The sequence below is a fragment of the Neophocaena asiaeorientalis genome, unplaced genomic scaffold (genome assembly GCF_003031525.2).
Source record: "Neophocaena asiaeorientalis asiaeorientalis breed wild unplaced genomic scaffold, Neophocaena_asiaeorientalis_V1.1 scaffold26, whole genome shotgun sequence".
NCBI lineage: Eukaryota > Metazoa > Chordata > Mammalia > Artiodactyla > Phocoenidae > Neophocaena > Neophocaena asiaeorientalis.
The window spans coordinates 10,303,857-10,319,206 of record NW_020173108.1 but is presented as its reverse complement, the minus strand read 5'-3'; the positions used below and the strand labels follow the sequence as shown (position 1 = coordinate 10,319,206).

The window sequence follows — 15,350 nt, the reverse complement described above, 5'->3', positions numbered from 1 at the left end:
TAACATAAAAGTTACCATTTTAAAGTGAACAATCAATGGCACTTAGTATGTTCACCATGTTGTGGAATCTAGTTCCAAAACATTTTCAGGACCCCAAACAGAAACCCCACCCCCTAAGTACTAACTCACCGTTTGTCACTCCTCCAACACCTGGCAACCATGAACAAAATTATATTGTAATGATTAAGAATTTTTTCATACATTTTTGTTCTACTGCCAAAAATCATCATGTGTTAAATGTGAAAGGTACTAGTAATCAAATATGTGAAATTCAAATACATTTTTTATCAAAAACTTAAATCACTGGGTGGGAAGGAGGGGACTCTGCCCTGCAGATGCTGGACCCGCTGGCATCACGGGTGTGGCTGCCCTGCTGTACCTGTGACGTTGGGGCAGAGAGGAAGCAGCTATTTCTATGCTTTAGTGCTCAGAACAGTGGGTGCTAAGAATGGTTTGTAGCTGGACATTGCAAAAAAAGCCAAAAAAAACCCCACTTAAATCAAACATAAAAATTATTATTGGGTTGGCCAAAAAGTGCCTTCAGTTTTTCAGTAAAAATAAGAAACATTTTTCATTTTCACCAAGGACATTATTGAACAATGTATTCACTGTTTTGTTCCACTACCTTCTGCCATTTTTCAGGCAACTTCATAATTCCATCTTCCCAAAACTTTTTATCTTTTTGAGCAAAGAACTGCTCCAGGTGCCTTTTACAGTCTTCCAGGGAATTGAAATTTTTTCCATTAAGAGAATTTTGTAAAGACCGAAACAAATGGAAATCCGAAGGTGCAATGTCTAGTGAATATGGCAGATGAATCAGAACTTCCCAGCCAAGCTGTAACAGTTTTTGTCTGGTCATCAAAGAAACATGCAGTCTTGCGTTATCCTGATGGAAGATTATGCATTTTCTGTTGACTAATTCTGGACCCTTTTTGTTGAGTGCTGCTTTCAGTTGGTCTAACTGGGAGCAGTACCTGTTGGAATTTATCATTTGGCTTTCCAGAAGGAGCTTATAATAGAAGACTCCCTTCCGATCCCACCATATACACAACATCACCTTCTTTGGATGAAGACCGTCCTTTGGTGTGGTTGGTAGTGGTTCATTTTGCTTGCCCCACGGTCTCTTCCATTCCACCTTGTTGTACAGTATCCACTTTTCATCACCCGTCATAATTTGTTTTGAAAACAGAACATTTTCGTTACGTTTCTGTAGAGAATCGCACATGGAAATATGGTCATGGTCAAGAAGGTTTAGCTTCACTTATGTGGAACCCAAACATCAAAGCAATTAACATAACCAAGCTGGTGCAAATGATTTTCAACACCTGATTTGGATATTTTGAGTATGTTGGCTGTCTCCCACGTGGTATATGATTGTTCTCAATTAATGTCTCAATTGGATCGCTATCAACTTCCACTGGTCTACCTGACCATGGAGCATAGTCCAGTGACAAATCTCCATCATGAAACTTCAAAAACCACTTTTGACGAGTTCGATCAGTCACAGCACCTTCCTCATACACTGCACAAATCAAATCTTTTTTTGCGTTTCAGCTGCATTTTTACCTTTCTTGAAATGATAGAGCATAATATACCGAAAACGTTGCTTTTTTCCTCCATCTTAATATTAAAATGGCTACCAAAAATTCACCGATTTTGATGTTTTTTTTTTTAATGCAAGCTGATATGACAGCTGTCACAATACAATCTAACAAAATTGTTTCGAATGAAATTAAAGACAACTAAGCACTACTAGAGCCAGCTTACGGAAAAAACCGAACAAACTTTTTGGCCAATCCAATAGTTTTCATATATTTTTCAAGAATGTTATTTTTCTTCTACAATATTAAAATTACATATTAAAATTAAAAGGCAAAATATAAACTACAATTACTGACTATATGAATTTTTCATAAACTTTCAAAAGTAAAGTTGACTTTTTAATGTACTTTTAAAAAGTTGTATTATTTTTACAAAAATATACACAATTTTAACGTTCAGTGTTCATTTACAGTGTAAGATACCTACATATATACAAATTTAATAGCAACATTAATTATTTTATATTGCAAAAATTTCCTCAGCTACCACACTTTCAAAACTGTTGCAAATACCATGCTAAATTGTGGGTACCTCCAAAACAATGAAAAAGGACATGACTAGACAAAAAAAAGAAACAAAAAAAGGAAACTTCATACCAGTATGCTGCTAAACCAGCATAGGGAGAGAGGGGATTAGGACTAATTAATTACTAATTAGTACTAGTAGTGTCCTGATTAGTAGTATTTACCAATTTCATTTAAGGCTACCAGTGATTTAAAATCTGGCTTGCAAAATTCCTGCCTTTTTAACTACTGGCTCTTGGAAGCTGGTATGAGCTAGCTCCAGCATACCACTGTTAGCACCTTGGGAAATGATAATTCACTAGGCAGGATTTGTACCATTTATGCCCTCTGAGAGTAAGAATTTGACAAGTTACTTAATATGTCTTTTCTCATAACCAAGCATCCTCAGCTCAACGCTCCTCAGAGTTTAGATGAGCTTCCCAAGTTGGCAATACTCTATGTGTACTGTTACACATCAATGCTGGGAGGGTAATGCGTCCTGGGGACAACAGAAGCTTCACATTTGGAACCAACCCCAACTATGCCTTAGTAGTCTCTTCCTTTGACTGATTTTCTGAAAAGTTTTTTTCTCTCTAATAAACTGTAACCATGAATATAAATAGCTTTCAGTGAGTTCTGTGAGTACTTCCAGAGAATTATTGAAACTGAAGGTGGTTTTGAGAACCCCTCTTCTCAGAAGTGAGGGTGGTCTTATGGAGAACTGTGCCCTTTGGCCCTGTAATTTAGCTAACTCTGGGTATGCCCCCTTTTATTGAATTATAGATGTTTTTACATATTCTGAATACAAGCACTTTGCCAGATATATATATAAGGCAAATATTTTCTCCGTATGTGTGGAGTGCCTCTTTACTTGTTTAACAGTATCTTTCAATGAGCAGAAGTTTCAGCTCTGAAGAAGTAAAATTCATTATTTGCTTCTTTTATATTAAGTGCTATCTATGTGCTAAGAAATCTTTCCTGGCCCTGGTGTCATATTCTATGTTTTTTCTAGAAGTTTTATGCCCCTTATATGTATTTTAGAATTTGTTGATTATATCTGTCTCCTATCTTCTCCCTGAAAATGATGTTTACAGAAATTTCTTTATTTTCTTTTGCTTTTGTACAGAGCAAAGGGGAGACCATGCTGACCTGTACTGCTCTGGTCATACCAGGAGTCTACATCAATGTAATTTGAATTTAGAAAACCAATCCCAATATCCCATTAATTTTATATATTTGGAATCTGTTCCATTATGAAAAGTCATGAATTTATAGCTCATGTAAAAGTAAACTTTACTCCAGGAGATTGTAGGACCAGCCCCAGATAAGCCAAGTATATGATATTGAAAGAACACCTCAATCCTGAGGGGGGAAGAGGAGGAGATTAATGACATGTACTTTTAAGACAGGGACCCAATGCCCCATGCACAAATATTACCAGCTGGTGTGTGAGTAAAGGAGGAACAATGGAAGAAACAGAACAAAAGAAACCATGGTAAATTTTCAATCTAAATGTTTTTTTTTTCCTTAAAATAATATTTAGAAAATCTGTAATTCCTCTTTCTATAATAAACTCAAAAGTCCCTCCCACAGCCCTAATGATTTTTACAAATGCTGGTCTGGTCCAGATGAAGGAATGAGAACTACATGCACTTTGCGTAGAAAAGAAATATTTGGTAAACACAATCTTGAATAAGATTGGTAAACTGAAGTCATAAATACAAATATGTTGCTGTCTAGGCCTACTTACCACTAGTAAAATATAAATGGGCTCAGAATTTCAGTGTTGCAAGAGATTAGATGATGAGTTAGTAAGCTTAGTAGAAGGAATGCATATGACAGTGGATTTAACTATTACTGGGTATCCTAGACTTAGTTGAGATCATGTCAGAGCGTTTACTACTGTGACACTATAATAAGAGAGCATTGCTGGGAAAAATCTTTTGTATAAACATTTTGCTGTGGTATCAGCCAAATGTGTACCTGCATGCATGTGTATACACATGAATGCATATTATTTGTAAAATATGCACATGGTTTTCTCGTTCATCATTTCCTGTCTAATAATACAGGGCAAGAACAACGTCTATATGAGTTAAGACTAAGTAATTCTCTAATTTTGTTTGTTTCCTTTTGAGTTTTTTACGGTAAAGGTGACTAGTTTAAGAAATTAAGGTATTATATGAGCTTTTTGGTGCCATTTGTAAAACTTATGACATTTAACTCAGACTCTTTATAAAACCCTACTCGCCCTTCTAATATGACAGTCTGAAAAGTTTTAAAAATAGGATATAGTCTGGAGCTTGCCCTCTTGTAAGGGCTCTGAAGGTGTTTTGCGGCCTCTCTGTGTTTAGAAGGCAAACTTAATTTTTGTCATTGGCTATAAAATAGTAATTTCCTTTCACAGATGGCTGCTGAACTCACTACACCCAACAAAAGAATATTCAACTGGTTCTTGCTAATGTAAGTTCATGAAAAAACTGAAGCAGAACTCCTTGGAAAATAGAAAATGTTCTTTCCTTTTCTCTGTTTCCACAAAATGACAAGAGTATCAATGAACTGACAAATGAGCAGAGTGCCAATTTCATCTGAGGATTTCACTATTTCAGAAATACAGGTACAGATTAATATGTCTTTAGATTTATATATTGAGATGAAATTTTAACACTGCAATACCCTTGATATATAATAAAATATAAATAATATTCAGCTGTTATGTTCCATGCTGAAATTATCCCACTGATTCTCATCATTTATCATTCCTTTCTAACTAAAGAAATCTATAACTCTTAAACTGATGAGTTCTCTTTCATTTACTTTGAGACTGTGATTGTAGCAGGATTAATACATTCACTTCTTGCCTCAGTTCAGTAGCTATCTATAACCTCCATTTGACATAGTTTTAATCCCCTCCCTAATTTCAATAAAAAAGTTCTTTAGAAATAATAAAAACAAAATTAGTGTATTATATTCACATTCATTGATTATATTCTGGAAGGTTTACCTATTAAAGCCACCAGGTCATTTGTACTTTTAACAGAACTGCATTCTGCTGATAGCGTTTTCCTTCTAGTTTCATTTTGCGCTGGAAAAACCGTGTAGCAGGTTTTTCCAAAGTGTGTTTCTTGAAGTATCAGAGTCCTGCAGGATATTGTAGTTCTTCAGCCAAAATAAAGGGAGGTAAGATTTAATGAGCCAGTGTATTTGGGAACTTCTGGGTTAAAACAAGGGAAGGCGTTTTCACCTCTTTACTACAGAATTCTCAGGGTTTTTGAAATGCTGGTATGTACTGTGACTTTCTAAAAATGCCATGAATTCTCAAACTTTTCTCAAATATTGGAAACCATGAAATCATTCAAAAATATAAGTTTTTAAAATGAAAACAGGTTGTATCAAGTTAATATCCCAATTCCCTTTCCATCAAGATACTGAAATCAATCTTAAACCAATTAAAGAATAAAGAAATAAATTACAGAATATACAGTAGAATATTGTACAGCCATCAGAAATGCAGGCGGACTCTCACCCACTGCGCCACCAGGGAAGCCCCTTTAAAATATTTTTTAATGGTATTGGGACATGCTAATGATATAATAATATTGAATAAAAATAATATACAACTATAGAGAATTTGGCAATATTACTGGATGTTATTGAAAATTACCAGAAAAATAGTAGAAAATTAATGAAAGGAAATACACAGGAAAAAAATGGCCATGGTTTTCTGGCTTATTTTTTTCCTTGCATTTTTCTGTAAATTTTACTTTTTAAATATTAACATGTATTAACTTTATAATATGAAGAGAGTGAAAACTTTCCCCTTCATTTCATTTTCTCTACTATTGTCAGCCCATCATTATTTCTCTGTTTTAGCTGACTCTTTACTTTCTCTTTACCTCAAATCAATCCTCTGTATCCGGAGTCAGCAATTGGGATGCTGCCTGTTTTTTGTCAATAAAGTCTTATTGGAACATGGTCATGCCCACTTGTTTATATATTGTCTGTGGCTGCTTCTGCTCTGTGGCAGAGTTGAGTAGTTAAGACACAGACTGTATAGCTTGCAAAGCCTAAAATATTTACTTTGTCACCAGGCTAGGACCAGAGAGGCAAATAGGGCCCCCAGGATACACTCACTCTCAGGAGACAGGCACTTACTCTTGGGGCAATGATGGGTTCAGATGTGTGCGGCACTCACCTGTCCAGTAGATGCTTGTGTCAGTTTGGCCTGGGAGGAACAAATGCAATAAAAGAATTGGATGTGCAAGAGATTTACTGGAGGAAATGCCTATGGAGAGGAAGAGGAAGAAGCAGCAGGAGGAGGTGTGTGCTTGGGGAGAGGAGTCATCAGACCCACATGCAGGTCTGACCACTGTGACAGGAGAGAGGGACAGAAGATCCGATAGGAGGAGCCTCACAGTGCAGAGCTGTTCTGTTTCAGCACTGCCCACACGGAGCCCAAGAGCAAGACTGACGGTAGAGGAGTCCCACAGTGAGCAGGAGTGGCCTGAATCTAACACCCCTGCTTCAGCAGGAACGTCCAGGTGGGTCCACAGGTGCCACTGCTGGAGGCTGTCACCTGAATACATATATCACAGAAAGTTCTCTTGAAGAGACCTCTGAGCGGTACATCTCCATCCACCACAGCGCTTATAATATTTGCCTCTGTGATTTGAGGTGTGTGGTGAACATTGTAGTTATTTTCTCCAAACCATCACACCTCTGATTTTCGGCTTGGGAGAGATTGATTCCATTTTGGACTAAAGCAATCAGGGGTAGGTCATTCTGGGCCATAGTGGTGCATGGATGGTTCAATCAGAATGAACTTTAGGATTTTTATTAAGTGGGTGGAGTTTGTAGTAGGTTCTCTCTCCTTGGATATGAACAAGGAAGCATGTAACCATGGCTGTTGCTGGGTTAGTCAAGAATGCTTTCAGCTAAAAGTATCCAAAATACCTGATTGGAGTAGTCTGTTACAGTTAAAGAACAAGCGGATCAGAGATGCAAGGTTGCTGGCATTAGTTCAATGGTTTTGAGGGAACATCCACTTGGCCTCATCACTGCAGCAGCTCCATCCTCACGCATTCATATTCAGCGGCAGGGGGTAAAGTGGCACAAGGCACCTGGCATTATTTCTCCTCACGTGCCTTCCGGCCCTCCTCCCATCAGGGATGAATAAGTATCATTCTCAGACACCTCAGAACCATGACTGGGTTACACACTGACATCTAATGCAGACCATGGACCCACATTCCCTGAATCAGGGAATCTCTACACAGAAAACAAAAGTAGGGTTTCACCTAGTGTGCAGGTTCCAAGGAGGTGGAAAAATAGCTTCTGGAAGGGCAACACACAGAACTAGCACCTAGTTATCTTACAAGGCCAGCCTGAGGATGAAGCTGACACACAGAGATAGAGCTGGGAAAACACAGAGAAGTGGAGCCAGAGCCCCCATCAAACCACACGATGATATTCACTCTATGTCACGAATTTTCTGTTATGTGAACCCATGTAACCCTTTGGCGGTCTGGTAAATTTTAATTGGTTTCCTCGTTCATGCCTCTGAAGAATTCTAGTTAACTGAAGGAAAGAAAGGTATCTTTGTCTTTAGACTTTCTAAAGTTGAAAATAAAGGGGGTTGGGTTGTATTTGTTAAGATGCTTTGGGTTATAAGTTACAAACAAACAAAAAAATTCCTAACTCAAAGTGACTAAATGGTAATGAAACACATGATCTCTTCTAGCAGGAAATCTAGAAGTAGGGCAGCATGCAAGAATTCAGCAGCTCAAGAACATCATCAAGAAATGAGATTCTTTCTGTCTCTCCACTCTGCAATCGGCATCAACTTCAGCCTAAGGCAAAGATGGCTGTCACTGGCAATGGAAGCTACATCTAAGAGGAGAGAGAAAGAGCACAGAACCCAAGGTTTCTCTTCAGTTTGACAGGATCCACCTGGACCAACAACACATGAAAAAAATGGAGAAGCAGCTGGGATGAGATTTGGGAATAGCTGATAATGTATGTATATACATGTGCATGCACACACACATACACACATACCTATGTAGCTAGTGGCCTATTTCTTCAGTTTAGAATAAATATAGTCTTAAGTACCACTTTCATCATCATAATTACATAAACTAATAACTGCTAAGTGTTTACCATATGCCAGGCATCCTTCTAAATATCTGTACATGCACTATCCATTAAATCCTCACTGTAACTGCCCTTTGAGGCTATTTTCATCATCCCTGCTGCACAGAGGAAGCAACTGAAGGCACAGAAATGTTAAGTAATTTGGACAAAGTCACACAGCTAGTAAGTGGCAGAGCTGATATTTGATTGCAGGAAATTTGAGTACAAGTTTTAGTTTCAAACAGTCCTGGATTTGGGTCCTTGGTTCTGTTATTTTCTGGCTGTGCAACCTTGCGCAAGTCACTTCCACCTCCTCAAGCTTCATGCTCCTCCTCCACGCAATGAATCAGATGACAGATCATGCTCCACATCATGGGTATGCTCATCACTGTGCTGGAGTTCTCCAAGACCACCCTACGATTCTTCCTTAAAAGGACTCAGAACTCAGAAAAGCTGTTTTACTTAGGGTTATAGCTTATTACAGTGAACAGATACACGTTAAAATCAGGAAAAGGAGTACAGTGCAGACATAAGCTTCCAGTTATCCTCTCTCGGTCGGAATCTCCAGACAATGCTTAATCCTCCCAGCAATGACGTGGAGCAATATGCACAGAGTACTGCCAACCAGGGAAGCTCATCTGAGCCTTGGTGTCCAGGGCTGCTGTTGCAGGTTGGTAATGTAGGCATGGAGTACCCACATGGCTGACCATAGTCACTCAGGCTCAGGCTCCAGCCCAAGGACAAACCGATGGAGTGTGGCCCAAGGCTGCCACCATCAATCACATCATTAACATAAACTCTCTGGTGTGACCCGAGGCCCTAGCTATGCAAAGTCACTCTTAGCAAGTAGGATATTCTGAGGATTTAGAGGTTATCTCCCAGAAGCCAGAGAAGGGCCAGTCCTTTCTTTGGGATACGAAAGATTTGAACAACCCAGGCCTGCTAGTTAACCCTTTACTGAGTAATCAGATCACATGAAATTTGTAAAATGTAATCAGTAACATTTGTCTCCTGGCAATCACTCAGTTCTCTCCTTTTACGCCCATCTTCATGGCCAGAAAGCAGCATTTAGCAATGAAAGACTTGAGAGGATCTATCCAGTTTCAACTCATTGATTACCCTTATTCAGAGATTAATACTATTCCTGGTCCCACAACTCATAAACATCAATAAATTGCAATATTTTGAAATCTCAGAACCAAGCGCTTTTAAAAGGGAAGATTCCTCAAAAGTCACAGCCCTGGGCAGAGTTCGCATCTCCCCACAACTGGGGCACCTGCCAGATGCTGGTGGGGGACCCCGATGAGCCCAAGGAGATGGGAAGAACCCCCAAGTGAACCAGTAGGACGTGGGGGGACTAAGGGGAGAGGAGAAGTGGAGATCAGATAGGACTGGCGCCCCTGAGGGGTGGCTGAGAGGGGGGAGGGGTTCCCACACCTGGAGGGACCCTCAGGGGCTCAGATCAGTGGGGGGGAATGGGCCCAGCGTTTCTCCTGCCCAATCAGCTGGGGAAGTCTGCCCAGCTCTCGGGCCAGGTCCTACACCCTCAGAGGTCCCCTCCAGGCTGGGTTGGTCCTGGGGGCGTAGGAGGCAGGCCGGGGAGATCAGGAGAGGCAGGCAGGAGGGGCCTTCCAGGACCAGAGGAGCAAGAGAGGAGTGGAGGGTGTTTACCTCACCCACTTGAGCCCAGGAAGCCTGCTGGGCTCCCAAGTGGGGTCCCCTGCCCTCTGAGACCAGAGGTGGGAGGCACATCTGGGCCCCTTCTGTTCTGTTGAACCTAAGCCCACCCCCACACCTCCTGGGCCTTTTCCAGGCCTGTGGGTCCTAAGTATAGGCCCCTCCCACCACCCAAACCTCACTCCTGCTTAGGCCCCGGCCTCCACAGCCAGGGCCTTTTCCACCTTTTTTTTTTTTCCTCCTCCTCTTTTTTTACTACTGTAGCTCTGCTTTACCTTCCTGTTGTTGTTTCATCTATGTTTTTAGTTTTATATTTTTTCTAACATAGCTGTTACTTTCCTAGTCTAATTTTATTTTTCACTTTGTTATTGTCCCTTTTTTTTTGCTGCCCTGAGCAGCTTGCGAGATCTTGGTTCATGAGCCAGGGGTCGGGCCAAAGCTCTTGCAGTGGGAGCTCTGAGTCCAAACCACTGCACTAACAGAGAACCTCAGAACCTACGGAATATTCATCGGAGTGAGGTCTCCCAGAGGTCCTCATCTCAGCACCAAGACCCAGCTCTACCCAACAGCCTACAAACTCCAGTGTTGGAAGCCTCAGGCCAAATGACCAGTAAGACAGGAACACAACCCCACTCATAAAAAAAGAAAAAAACAAAAGAGACAGCAAAAAAATATGTCACAGATGAAGGAGCAAGATTAAAACCTACAAGACCAAATAAATGAAGGGGAAATAGGCAACCTACCTGAAAAAGCAGTCAGAGTAATGACAGTAAAGATGATCCAGAATCTCAGAAATAGAATGGAGGCACGGATTGAAAAAATATGAGACGTTTAACAAAGATCTAGAAGAACTAAAGAATGAACAAACACAGATAAACAACACAATAACTGAAATAAAAAATACAATAGAAGGAATCAATAACAGAATAACTAAGGCAGAAGAATGAATAATTGAGCTGGAAGACAAAATCGTGGAAATAACTGCTGAGGAGCAGAATAAAGAAAAAAGAATGAAAAGAATTGAAGACAATCTCAGAGACCTCTGGGACAACACTAAACACACCAATAGCAAATTATAGAGGTCCCAGAAGAAGAAGAGAAAAAGAAAGGATCTGAGAAGATATTTGAAGAGATTATACTGGAAAAATTCCTGAATATAGGAAAGGAAATAGTCACCCAAGTCTAGGAAGCACAGAGAGCCTATTAATCAAACTAACAAAAATTAAATTCAAAGAAAAAATATTAAAAGCAGCAAGGGGGCTTCCCTGGTGGCGCAGTGATTGAGAGTCCGCCTGCTGATGCAGGGGACACAGGTTCGTGTCCCAGTCCAGGAAGATCCCACATGCCGCGGAGCGGCTAGGCCCGTGAGCCATGGCCACTGAGCCTGCGCGTCTGGAGGCTGTGCTCCGCAATGGGAGAGGCCACAACAGTGAGAGGCCCGCGTACCTCAAAAAAAAAAAAAGCAGCAAGGGAGGGGCTTCCCTGGTGGCACAGTGGTAAAGAATCGGCCTGCCAATGCGGGGGACAGGGGTTCAAGCCCTGGTCCGAGAAGATCCCACATGCCATGGAGCAACTAGGCCCATGCACCACAACTACCGAGCCAGTGCTCTAGAGCCCACGAGCCCCAGCTACTGAGCCCATGTGCCACAACTACTAAATTCCATGCACCTAGAGCTCGTGCTCCACAACAAGAGAAGCCACCACAATGAGAAGGCTGTGCACTGCAACAAAGAGTAGCCCCCACTCACCACAACCAGAGAAAAGCCCACGCACAGTAACAAAGACCAACACAGCCAAAAAAAAAAAAAAAAGCAGCAAGGGGAAAACAAAAAATAACAGACAAGGGAATCCCCATAAAGTTATCAGCTTATTTTTCAGCAGAAACTCTGCAGGCAAGAAGGGAGTGGCAGAATATACTAAAAGTGATGAAAGAGAAAAACCTACAGCCAAAATTACTCTACCCATCAAGGATCTCATTCAGATTGGATGGAGAAATCAGAAGCTCTTCAGAGAAGCAAAAGCTAACAGAATTCAGCACCACCGAACCAGCTTTATTACAAAGGCTAAAAAAACTTCTCTAGGCAGGAAACACAAGGGAAAAAAAAGACTCACAAAAAGTTCAATTACAGGAAAAAAAAATGTAAAAACAACAAATACATGGAAGCTAAACAGTGCACTGCTAAATAACCAAGAGATCACTGAAGAAATCAAAGAAGAAATTAAAAAGATACATAGAAACAAATGACAGCAAAAACACAAGGACCCAAAATCTATGGAATGCAGCAAAAGCAGTTCTAAGAGAGAAGTTTATAGCAATTCAATCTCACCTCAAGAAACAGGAAAAATCTCAAATAAACAATCTAATCCTACACCTAAAGCAACCAGAGAACAAAAACAGAGAGAACCCAAAGTTAGTAGAAGGAAAGAAATCATAAAGATCAGAGCAGAAATAAATGAAATAGAAACAAAGAAAACAATAGCAAAAATCAATAAAACTAAAAGCTAGTTCTTTGAGAAGATAAACAAAACTGATAAATCCTTAGCCAGATTCATCAAGAAAAGAAGGGAGAGGACACAAATCAATAAAATTCGAAATGCAAAAGTAGAAATCACAACTGACACCACAGAAATACAAAGGATTATAGGAGACTACTACAAACAATTTATGCCAATAAAATGGACAACCATGAAGAAATGGACAAATTCTTGGAAATGTACAATTTTCCAAGACTGAACCAAGAAGAACTAGAAAATATAAACAGACCTACCACAGGAAATGAAATTGAAACTGTAATTAAAAATCTTCCACCAAACAAAAGCCCAGGACCAGATGGCTTTACAGGTGAATTCTATCAAACATTTAGAGAAGAGCTAACACCAATCCTTCTGAAACTCTTCCAAAAAAATTGCAGAGGGAGGAACACTCCCAAATTCATTCTATGAAGCCACCATCACCCTGATACCAAAACCAGAAAAAGATATCACAAAAAAGGAAAATTATAGACCAATATCACTGATGAACATAGATGTAAAAATCCTCAACAAAATACTAGCAAACAGAATCCAACAACATATTAATAGGATCATACACCATGATCAAGTGGGATTTATCCCAAGGATGCAAGGATTCTTCAATATACACAAATCAATCAATGTGATACACCACATTAACAAATTAAGGAATAAAAACCATATGATCATCTCAATAGATGCAGAAAAAGCTTTTGACAAAATCCAACACCCATTTATGATAAAAACCCTCTAGAAAGTAGGCACAGAGGGAACTTACCTCAACATAACGAAGGCCATATATGACAAATGCACGGCCAGCATCCTTCTCAATGGTGAAAAACTGAAAGCATTTCCACTAAGGTCAGGAATAAGACAAGGATGTCCACTCTCGCCACTCTTATTCAACATAGTTTTGGAACTCCTAGCCACAGCAATCAGAGAAGAAAAAGCAATAAAGGAATCCAAATCTGAAAAGAAGAAGTAAAACAGTCACTGTTTGCAGATGGCATGATACTATACATAGAAAATCCTAAAGATGCCATGAGAAAACTACTAGAACTAATCAATGAATTTGGTAAGGTTGCAGGATACAAAATTAATGCACAGAAATCTCTGGCATTCCTATACATTAACAACAAAAAATCTGAAAGAGAAATTAAGGAAACAATCCCATTTACCATCGCAACAAAAAGAGTAAAATACCTAGGAAAAAATCTACCCAAGGATGTGAAAGACTTGTACTCAGAAAACTGTAAAACACTGATGAAAGAAGTCAAAGATGACATAAACAGATGGAGAAATATACCATGCTCTGGGATTGGAAGAATAAATATTGTGAAAAAGACTATACTACCCAAAGCAATCTACAGAATCAATGCAATCCCTATCAAACTACCAATGGCAGTCTTCACAGAATTAGAACAAAAAAGTTTACAGTTCGTATGGAAACACAAAAGACCCCGAATAGCCAAAGCAATCTTGAGAAAGAAAAGTGGAGCTGGAGTAATCAGGCTCCCTGACTTCAGACTATACTACAAAGCTACAGTAATCAAGACAGTATGGTACTGGCACAAAAACAGAAATATAGATCAATGGTACAGGATAGAAAGCCCAGAGGTAAACCCACGCACATATGGTCAACTTATCTACGACAAAGGAGGCAAGGATATACAATGGAGAAAAGACAGTCTCTTCAATAAGTGGTGCTGGGAAAACTGGACAGGTACATGTAAAAGAAAGAAATTAGAACACTCCCTAACACCATACACAAAAATAAATGCAAAATGGATTAAAGACCTAAATGTAACGCCAGGCACTATAAAACTCTTAGAGGAAAACATAGGCAGAACACTCTTTGACATAAATCACAGCAAGATCTTTTTTGACCCACCTCCTAGAGTAATGGAAATAAAAATAAAAATAAACAAATGGGACCTAATGAAATTTAAAAGCTTTTACACAGCAAAGGAAACCATAAACAAGAAAAAAAGACAACCCTCAGAATGCGAGAAAATATTTGCAAGTGAAACCACGGACAAAGGATTAATCTCCAAAATATGCAAATAGCTCATGGAGTTCAATATCAAAAAAACAAACAATTCAATTACAAAATGCGTGGAAGACCTAAACAGACATTTCACCAAAGGAGACATACAGATGGCCAGGAGGCACATGAAAAGATGCTCAACATCACTAATTATTAGAGAAATGCAAATCAAAACTACAATGAGGTATCACCTCACACTGGTCAGAATGGCCATTATCAAAAAATCTAGAGACAATAAATACTGGAAAGGGTGTTGGGGCAGGCGGGGGGGGGGGGGGTGGGTAGGGGGAAGCTGGGGCAAAGTGAGAGTAGAATCGACATATATACACTACCCTATGTAAAATAGTTAGCTAGTGGGAAGCAGCAGCATAGCACATGGAGATCAGCTCAGTGCTTTGCAATGACCTAGAAAGGTGGGATAGGGAGTATGGGAGGGAGGCTGAAGAGGGAGGGGATATGGGGTTATATGTATGCGTATGGCTGATTCATTTTGTTGTACAAAAGAAACTAACACAGTGTTGTGAAGCTTTTATACTCCAATAAAGATTAAAAAAAAAGTCACAGCACTTATCATAGCAAGAAATGTCAATGGTTTGGGGTTACACTTTATGATGCTACATCAGACTGGTTCCTTTTAAAGTCAGATTATCTCTTTCATTGTATTCAGAAATATGTGGACAGATCAAGGTAGTTATTTTTCTGCTTGCACTTCTATGCCAGTACTCTCAAAGATTTTTTGACTGCACATCTACTTCTAAAATAACTTTGGTCTCTCCCCTCCAATTTATGTGTATTAATTATAAATTACATGCACCTATACTACTGTACTAATATAATACATGTATGATAACAATTATACCCTCAATAAAAATCTTAAG

The 15,350-nt window shown here is 39.5% G+C and overlaps 1 non-coding gene across 1 annotated transcript; it reads left to right on the top strand.

The window, feature by feature from the left end:
• The first annotated feature begins 334 nt into the window (after window positions 1–334).
• Window positions 335–469, top strand: LOC112398708 (small nucleolar RNA SNORA43). Its single transcript, XR_003003046.1, has one exon. It is a non-coding gene; the product is annotated as a small nucleolar RNA SNORA43 (small nucleolar RNA).
• The last annotated feature ends 14,881 nt before the right edge of the window (window positions 470–15,350 follow it).